The following is a 7,935-nucleotide window of genomic DNA, read 5'->3' as shown; positions in this document are numbered from 1 at the left end:
GAAATTTAAAGTTGTAGAAAATAAATGGGCAGAAACGTAAAGAGCAAGGAATGTAAATTGACAGAATCTTAAGTGACAAGAAAGGTAAATTGCATGAAATGTAAAGGGGGCTGGGTGTTGGAAAGTTAAAGGAAAGTAGTAAATCAGTAACTTAGAGCAATTGTAGAAAATGTAAATTTGCAGGAAATGTAAATCAAGCTCACAGCAAACATCAAATGTAAAATGCAGAGGAACAGGAAAATTTAAATTGCATGAAATTAAATTGGAAGCAATGGGAATAGAAAGCAATGAGAACAGAAGATTAAAATCAAGCTCAATGTAAATTGAATTTTGAAATTGAAGAAAGGGAAACTTGTAGAAGAAGATGATCGGAAACTAAAATTTACACAAGCAAAATTGAATTGCAAAAATGCAAAAAAAATTAAAGTGTTTCAAGAGAACTCTCTATTCTACCCTACTCCTACTACTCTCTATTAGAGCCAGCCTTCTTTTGAAAATGAAACAGATGCCTTTTTATAGGCTTCACAAAATAAAAATGAAATTGAATTTGAAAACAAATTACAATTAAATGAAATTCCTAATCTACTGATCCTTATGCCTTTGAGTGATGTCAATTGGGTTTTGCTTGCTTTAGATTTGAAGAAGAGTAGATCCAGATGGCTTGGTTCAAGTGGCATGGGTCAGGGTTGCTTGGTGGCTCCTTCCAGTGGAGCGTTCCGTTGGATTAGTGAACGTAGCATTCATTTTCCTTTGGCCAAGCATGCTCCTAGCGCTCAATAAGTGAGCGCTGCGCTCAAATAATGAGCGCTACTCCTTGTGTTGAATGCGTACCCCCCTCTTCGAACCTTGGTGTCCCCATTTTTTGAATGCTGCGCTCAGTTAAGTGTGTGAATGTAGCACTCCCTTGCTTGCTTTGGTTTCCCTCTTAGAACCTTGGCTACTTCCTTTATGAGTGCCGCGCCTTGCTTTTCTTTTGTTGGAGGCCCGAAAATGTTCAAATGTTTGAACGTAGCGCTCTCTTTTCTTAATATAGCGTTCCCTTTAATGAAGGCTAGCTTTGAACGCTTGCTGCCCAACTTGCCTGGTGTGCCAACGATCCCTTAATTGAGCGCTACGTTGCCTTTGGTGAGCACTCCCTTTCTAATGAACGCTGATGCATTACTAAAGAAATTTTATGCATGCTTTCATTGCTTTAATTAATGTATTCCATGCATGCATGCTTTCACTTATTTTATTCTATTACTTAGTAATGCATTAACGTTAAAGCTTGATAAAATGTATAGTGAAATGCAAGCTTTAATAATCCATTGGCATTAGTGGAATTAATAATGAAAATGCATGCCGTTGCCAATTCATTGCATTCATTCACTTGGCATTAATGATTTAATGTTTCATGCATGCATGCTTTTATTTGTTTAATTAATTAGTAATGCAATTTGCTTATCTTTAGCGTTAATTTATTTTAACGCTAGCATTCATACCTTGGCATTATTAATTTATTGTTTCATGCATGTATAAGTATCAATACATAATAATTGATGCACGAAATTGTGATCATCAATAGCGCCATCAACATGGTACGCTCAATTGTAATCTCAACTTTTTATCACAACTTCGCACAACTAACCAGCAAGTGCACTGGGTCGTCCAAGTAATAAACCTTACGCGAGTAAGGGTCGATCCCACGGAGATTGTTGGTATGAAGCAAGCTATGGTCATCTTGTAAATCTCAGTCAGGCAGATATAGAATGGTTATGGAGTTTTCGAATATTAATAATAAAATAGGGATAGAAATACTTATGTAAATCCTTGGTGAGAATTTCAGATAAATGCATGGAGATGCTTTCGTCCCTCTAAACCTCTGCTTTCCTGCTGTCTTCATCTAATCAGTTTTACTCCTTTCTATGGCTGGCTTTATGTAAGGGCATCACCGTTGTCAATGGCTACATCCCATCCTCTTGTGAAAATGGTCCAAATGCTCTGTCACAGCACGGCTAATCATCTGAGGTTCTCGATCATGCTGGAATAGGATTCACCCTCCTTTTGCGTCTGTCACTACGCCCAGCACTCGCGAGTTTGAAGCTCGTCACAGTCATTCAATCCCTGAATCCTACTCGGAATACCACAGATAAGGTTTAGACTTTCCGGATTCTCATGAATGCCGCCATCAATCTAGCTTACACCACGAAGATTCTGATTAAGAGATCTAAGAGATACTCATTCAATCTGAGGCAGAACGGAAGTGGTTGTCAGGAACGCGTTCATAGGGAATGATGATGATTGTCACATTCATCACATTCATGTTGAAGTGCGAATGAATATCTTAGAAGCGGAATAAGTTGAATTGAATAGAAAACAGTAGTACTTTGCATTAATTCATGAGGAACAGCAGAGCTCCACACCTTAATCTATGGAGTGCAGAAACTCTACCGTTAAAAACACATAAGTGAAAGGTCCATGCATGGCCGAATGGCCAGCCCCCAAAACGTGATCAATAGTCTCCTAAGATGAACAATAGATTAAAACTGAGACCAAAGATGTCTAATACAATAGTAAAAAGTCCTATTTATAATAAACTAGCTACTAGGGTTTACAGAAGTAAGTAATTGATGCATAAATCCACTTCCGGGGCCCACTTGGTGTGTGCTTGGGCTGAGCTTGAATGTTACACATGCAGAGGCTCTTTCTAGAGTTGAACGCCAGGTTGTAACGTATTTCTGGCGTTCAACTCTGGTTTGTGACTTGTTTCTGGCGTTTAACTCCAGACAGCAGCGTAGAACTGGCGTTCAACGCCCTTTTACGTCATCTAAACTTGTTCAAAGTATGGACTATTATAATTGCTGGAAAGCCCTAGATGTCTACTTTCCAACGCAATTGGAAGCGCGCCATTTTGAGTTCTGTAGCTCCAGAAAATCCACTTTAAGTGCAGGGAGGTCAGAATCCAACAGCATCAGCAGTCCTTCTTCAACCTCTGAATCTGATTTTTGCTCAAGTCCCTCAATTTCAGCCAGAAAATACTTGAAATCACAAAAAAACACACAAACTCATACTAAATTCCAGAAATGTGAATTTAACATAAAAACTAATGAAAACATCCCTAAAAGTAACTAGATTCTACTAAAAACATACTAAAAACAATGCCAAAAAGCGTATAAATTATCCGCTCATCATAACACCAAACTTAAATTGTTGCTTGTCCCTAAGCAACTGAAAATCAAATAGGATAAAAAGAAGAGAATATACTATAAATTCCAAACTATCAATGAAACATAGCTCCAATTAAATGAGTGGGACTTATAGCTTTTTACCTCTTGAATAGTTTTGGCATCTCACTTTATCCATTGAGGTTCAGAATGATTGGCATCTATAGGAACTCAGAGTTCAGATAGTGTTATTGATTCTCCTAGTTCAGTATGATGATTCTTGAACACAGCTATTTTATGAGTCTTGGCCGTGGCCCTAAGCACTTTGTTTTCCAGTATTACCACCGGATACATAAATGCCACAGACACATAATTGGGTGAACATTTTCAGATTGTGACTCAGCTTTGCTAAAGTCCCCAATTAGAGGTGTCCAGGGTTCTTAAGCACACTCTTTTTTTTGCTTTGGACCTTGACTTTAACCGCTCAGTCTCAAGTTTTCACTTGACACCTTCACGCCACAAGCACATGGTTAGGGACAGGTTGGTTTAGCCGCTTAGGCCAGGATTTTATTCCTTTAGGCCCTCCTATCCACTGATGCTCAAAGCCTTGGGATCCTTTTTATTACCCTTGCCTTTTGGTTTTAAGGGTTACTGGCTTTTTGCTCTTGCCTCTTGGTTTTAAGAGCTTTTGGCTTTTTCTGCTTGCTTTTTCTCTTTTTTTTTTAATTTTTTTTCGCCCTTTTTTTTTTCTGCAAGCTTTGTTCTTTGCTGCTTTTTCTTGCTTCAAGAATCATTTTTATGATTTTTCAGATTATCAAATAACATGTCTCCTTGTCATCATTCTTTCAAGAGCCAACATATTTAACATTCTTAAACAACAACTTCAAAAGACATATGCACTGTTCAAGCATTCATTCAGAAAACAAGAAGCATTGTCACCACATCAATATAATTAAACTAAGTTCAAGGATAAATTCAAAACTCATGTACTTCTTGTTCTTTTGAATCAAAACAGTTTTCATTTAAGAGAGGTGATGGATTCGTAGGACATTCATAACTTTAAGACAAAGTTACTAAATACTAATGATCATGTAATGAAGACACAAACATGGATAAGCACTTAACATATAGAAAACGAAAAACAGAAAATAAGAACATGGAATGAGTCCACCTTAGTGATGGTGGCGTTTCCTTCTTGAGGAACCAATGATGTCCTTGAGCTCTTTTATGTCTCTTCCTTGTCTTTGTTGCTCCTCTCTCATTGCTTTTTTATCTTCTCTAATTTCATGAAGGATGATGGAGTGCTCTTGATGTTCCACCCTTAATTGTCCCATGTTGGAACTTAATTCTCCTAGGGAGGTGTTGATTTGCTCCCAATAGTTTTGTGGAGGAAAATGCATTTGAGGTATTTCTGGGATCTCATGGTGATGAGCTTCATGCGCCTCTTGAGCTCCATGAATGGGCTCTCTTGCTTGCTCCATCCTTTTCTCAGTGATGGGCTTCTCTTCCTCAATGGGAATGTCTCCTTCTATGAAAGCTCCTCAGGTTTTGGAGATGAATCTTTCCATCTCCCATGACTCGGAGGTGGAAGCTTTTGTCTTCTCTTTCCCTTTTCTAGAGGATTCTCCGGTCTTAGGTGCCATCAATGGTAATGGAAAAACAAAAAGCTTATGCTTTTACCACACCAAACATAAAATATTGCTCGCCCTCGAGCAAGAGAAGAAAGAAGAGATGAAAAAGAAGAAGAAATGGAGGAGAGGGAGAGAGATGTGTTTCGGCCAAGAAGGGGAAGAGAGGGTTGTATTGTGTGAAAATGAGGAGGAATGGAGGGCTATATATAGGGAAGGAAGGGGGGTAAGGTTTCGGCCATATAGGGTGGGTTTGGGTGGGAAATTGATTTTGAATTTTGAAGGTAGGTGGTGTTTATGAGGTAGGTTTATGGGGAAGAGTGGATGGATGTGAGTGGTGAAGTGGTGATAGGGAAGAGAGATTGAGGTGATTGGTGAAGAGTTTTGGGGAAGAGTGTTTATGGGATTGTATAAAAGAGGGGTGAGAAGAAGTGAGTGGAGGTAGGTGGGGATCCTGTGGGGTCCACAGATCCTGAGGTGATCTTGTGGGGTCCACAGATCCTGAGGTGTTCAAGGATTTACAACCTTGCACCAAATTAGGCATGCAAAATGCCCTCGCACACAACTCTGCACGTTCAACGCTAGATTGGTGCTTGTTCTGGGCGTTGAACGCCCATTTGTTGCCCATTTCTGGCATTGAACGCCAGAACCATGCTTGTTCTGGGCGTTCAGCGCCAGCTCTTCTCCAGGGTGCAATTCTGGCATTCAAACGCCCAGATGCTACCCATTTGGGGCGTTCAGCGCCAAAACCATGCTCTGTTCTGGCGTTGAACGCCAGCCAGATGCTTCTTACTGGCGTTTAATCGCCAGTAAGGTCTTCCTCCAGGGTGTAATTTTTCTTCTGCTATTTTTGATTCCGTTTTCAATTTTTATATTTATTTTGTGACTCCACATTATCATGAACCTAATAAAACATGAATGAACAAGAAAAATAGAATTAGATAAATAAAAATTGGGTTGCCTCCCAACAAGCGCTTCTTTAATGTCAATAGCTTGACAGTGGGCTCTCATGGAGCCTCACAGATGTTCAGAGCATTGTTGAGACTCCCCAACACCAAACTTAGAGTTTGGATATGGGAGTTCAACACCAAACTTAGAGTTTGGTTGTGGCCTCCCAACACCAAACTTAGAGTTTGACTGTGGGGGCTATGGTTGACTCTGTTTTGAGAGAAGCTTTTTATGCTTCCTCTCCATGTTTACAGAAGGGTAACCTTGAGTTGTAAACACAAGGGGGTCCTCATTCAATTGAAGGACTAATTCACCTCTGTCAACATCAATCACAGCTCTTGGTGTGGCTAGGAAAGGTCTTACAAGGATGATGGATTCATCCTCATCCTTCCCAGTATCAAGGACTATGAAATCAGCAGGGATGTAAAGGCCTTCAACCTTTACTAACACGTCCTCTACTTGTCCATAAGCCTATTTTCTTGAATTGTCTGCCATCTCTAATGAGATTTTAGCAGCTTGTTCCCCATAGATTCCCAGTTTCTCTATTACAGAGAGGGGCATGAGGTTTATCCCTAAACCAAGGTCACACAGAGCCTTCTCAAAGATCATGTTGCCTATGGTACAAGGTATTACGAACTTTCCAGGATCCTGTTTCTTCTGAGGCAATGTTAGTTGATCCAGATCACTCAGTTCATTAGTGAACAAGGGAGGTTCATCTTTCCAAGTCTCAATACCAAATAGTTTGGCATTCAGCTTCATGATTGCACCAAGGTACTTGGCATCTTGCTCTTCAGTAACATCCTCATTCTCTTCAGAAGAGGAATACTCATCAGAGCTCATGAATGGCATAAGGAGGTTCAACGGAATCTCTATGGTCTTTAGATGAGTCTCAGATTCCTTTGGTTCCTCAGAGGGAAACCCCTTATTGATCACTGGACGTCCCAGGAGGTCTTCCTCATTGGGATTCACGTCCTCAACCTCCCTTATAGGTTCGGCCATGGTGGTTATGTCAATGGCCTTGCACTCTCCTTTTGGATTTTCTTCTGTATTGCTTGGGAGAGTACTAAGAGGGATATCAGTGATCATTTTACTCAGCTGGCCCACTTGTGCTTCCAAATTTCCAATGGAAGACCTTGTTTCATTCATGAAACTTACAGTGGCCTTGGAAAGATCAGAGACTAAGTTTGCTAAATTAGAGGTATTTTGTCCAGAGTTTTCTGTCTGTTGCTGAGTGGATGATGGAAAAGGTTTACTATTGTTAAACCTATTTCTTCCACCATTATTAAAGCCTTGTTGAGGCTTTTGTTGATCCTTCCATGAGAGATTTGGGTGATTTCTCCATGATGGATTATATGTGTTTCCATAAGGTTCACCCATATAATTTATCTCTGCTATTGCAGGTTTTTCAGGATCATAAGCTTCTTCTTCAAAAGATGCCTCTTGAGTACTGTTGGATGCAGCTTGCATTCCATTCAGACTCTGAGAAATCATATTGACTTGTTGAGTCAATATTTTATTCTGAGCCAATATAGCATTCAGAGTATCAATTTCAAGAACTCCCTTCTTCATAGACGTCCCATTGCTCACAGGATTCCTCTCAGAAGTGTACATGAACTGGTTATTAGCAACCATGTCAATAAGTTCTTGAGCTTCTGCAGGCGTTTTCTTTAGGTGAATGGATCCACCTGCAGAGGTATCTAATGACATTTTAGCTAATTCAGACAGACCATCATAGAATATGTCCAGGATGGTCCATTCTGAAAGTATGTCAGAAGGACACTTTTTGGTCAGTCCTTTGTATCTCTCCCAAGCTTCATAGAGGGATTCACCTTCTTTCTGTCTGAAGGTCTGAACATCCACTCTAAGCTTACTCAGCTTTTGAGGAGGAAAGAACTTGGCTAAGAAAGCCTTGACTAGCTTGTCCCAAGAGTTCAGGCTATCCTTAGGTTGAGAGTCCAACCATACTCTAGCTCTGTCTCTTACAGCAAAAGGGAAAAGCATGAGCCTGTAGACTTCAGGATCTACTCCATTAGTCTTAACAGTATCACATATCTGCAAGAATTCAGTTAAGAACTGAAAAGAATCTTCAGATGGAAGTCCATGAAACTTGCAGTTCTGCTGCATCAGAGAAACTAATTGAGGTTTCAGCTCAAAATTGTTTGCTCCAATGGCAGGAATGGAGATGCTTCTTCCATGTAAATTGGAATTAGGTGCAG

The 7,935-nt window shown here is 40.0% G+C and overlaps 1 non-coding gene across 1 annotated transcript; it reads left to right on the top strand.

Annotated features, from left to right (window-relative positions):
- Window positions 1–7,484: 7,484 nt before the first annotated feature.
- LOC112740080 (small nucleolar RNA R71) lies at window positions 7,485–7,588 on the top strand. The gene has a single exon (XR_003171014.1). It is a non-coding gene; the product is annotated as a small nucleolar RNA R71 (small nucleolar RNA).
- The last annotated feature ends 347 nt before the right edge of the window (window positions 7,589–7,935 follow it).

The sequence above is a fragment of the Arachis hypogaea genome, chromosome 13, assembly GCF_003086295.3.
Source record: "Arachis hypogaea cultivar Tifrunner chromosome 13, arahy.Tifrunner.gnm2.J5K5, whole genome shotgun sequence".
Classification (NCBI taxonomy): Eukaryota; Viridiplantae; Streptophyta; class Magnoliopsida; order Fabales; family Fabaceae; genus Arachis; species Arachis hypogaea.
This window is presented reverse-complemented; position numbering and strand designations above follow the sequence as displayed.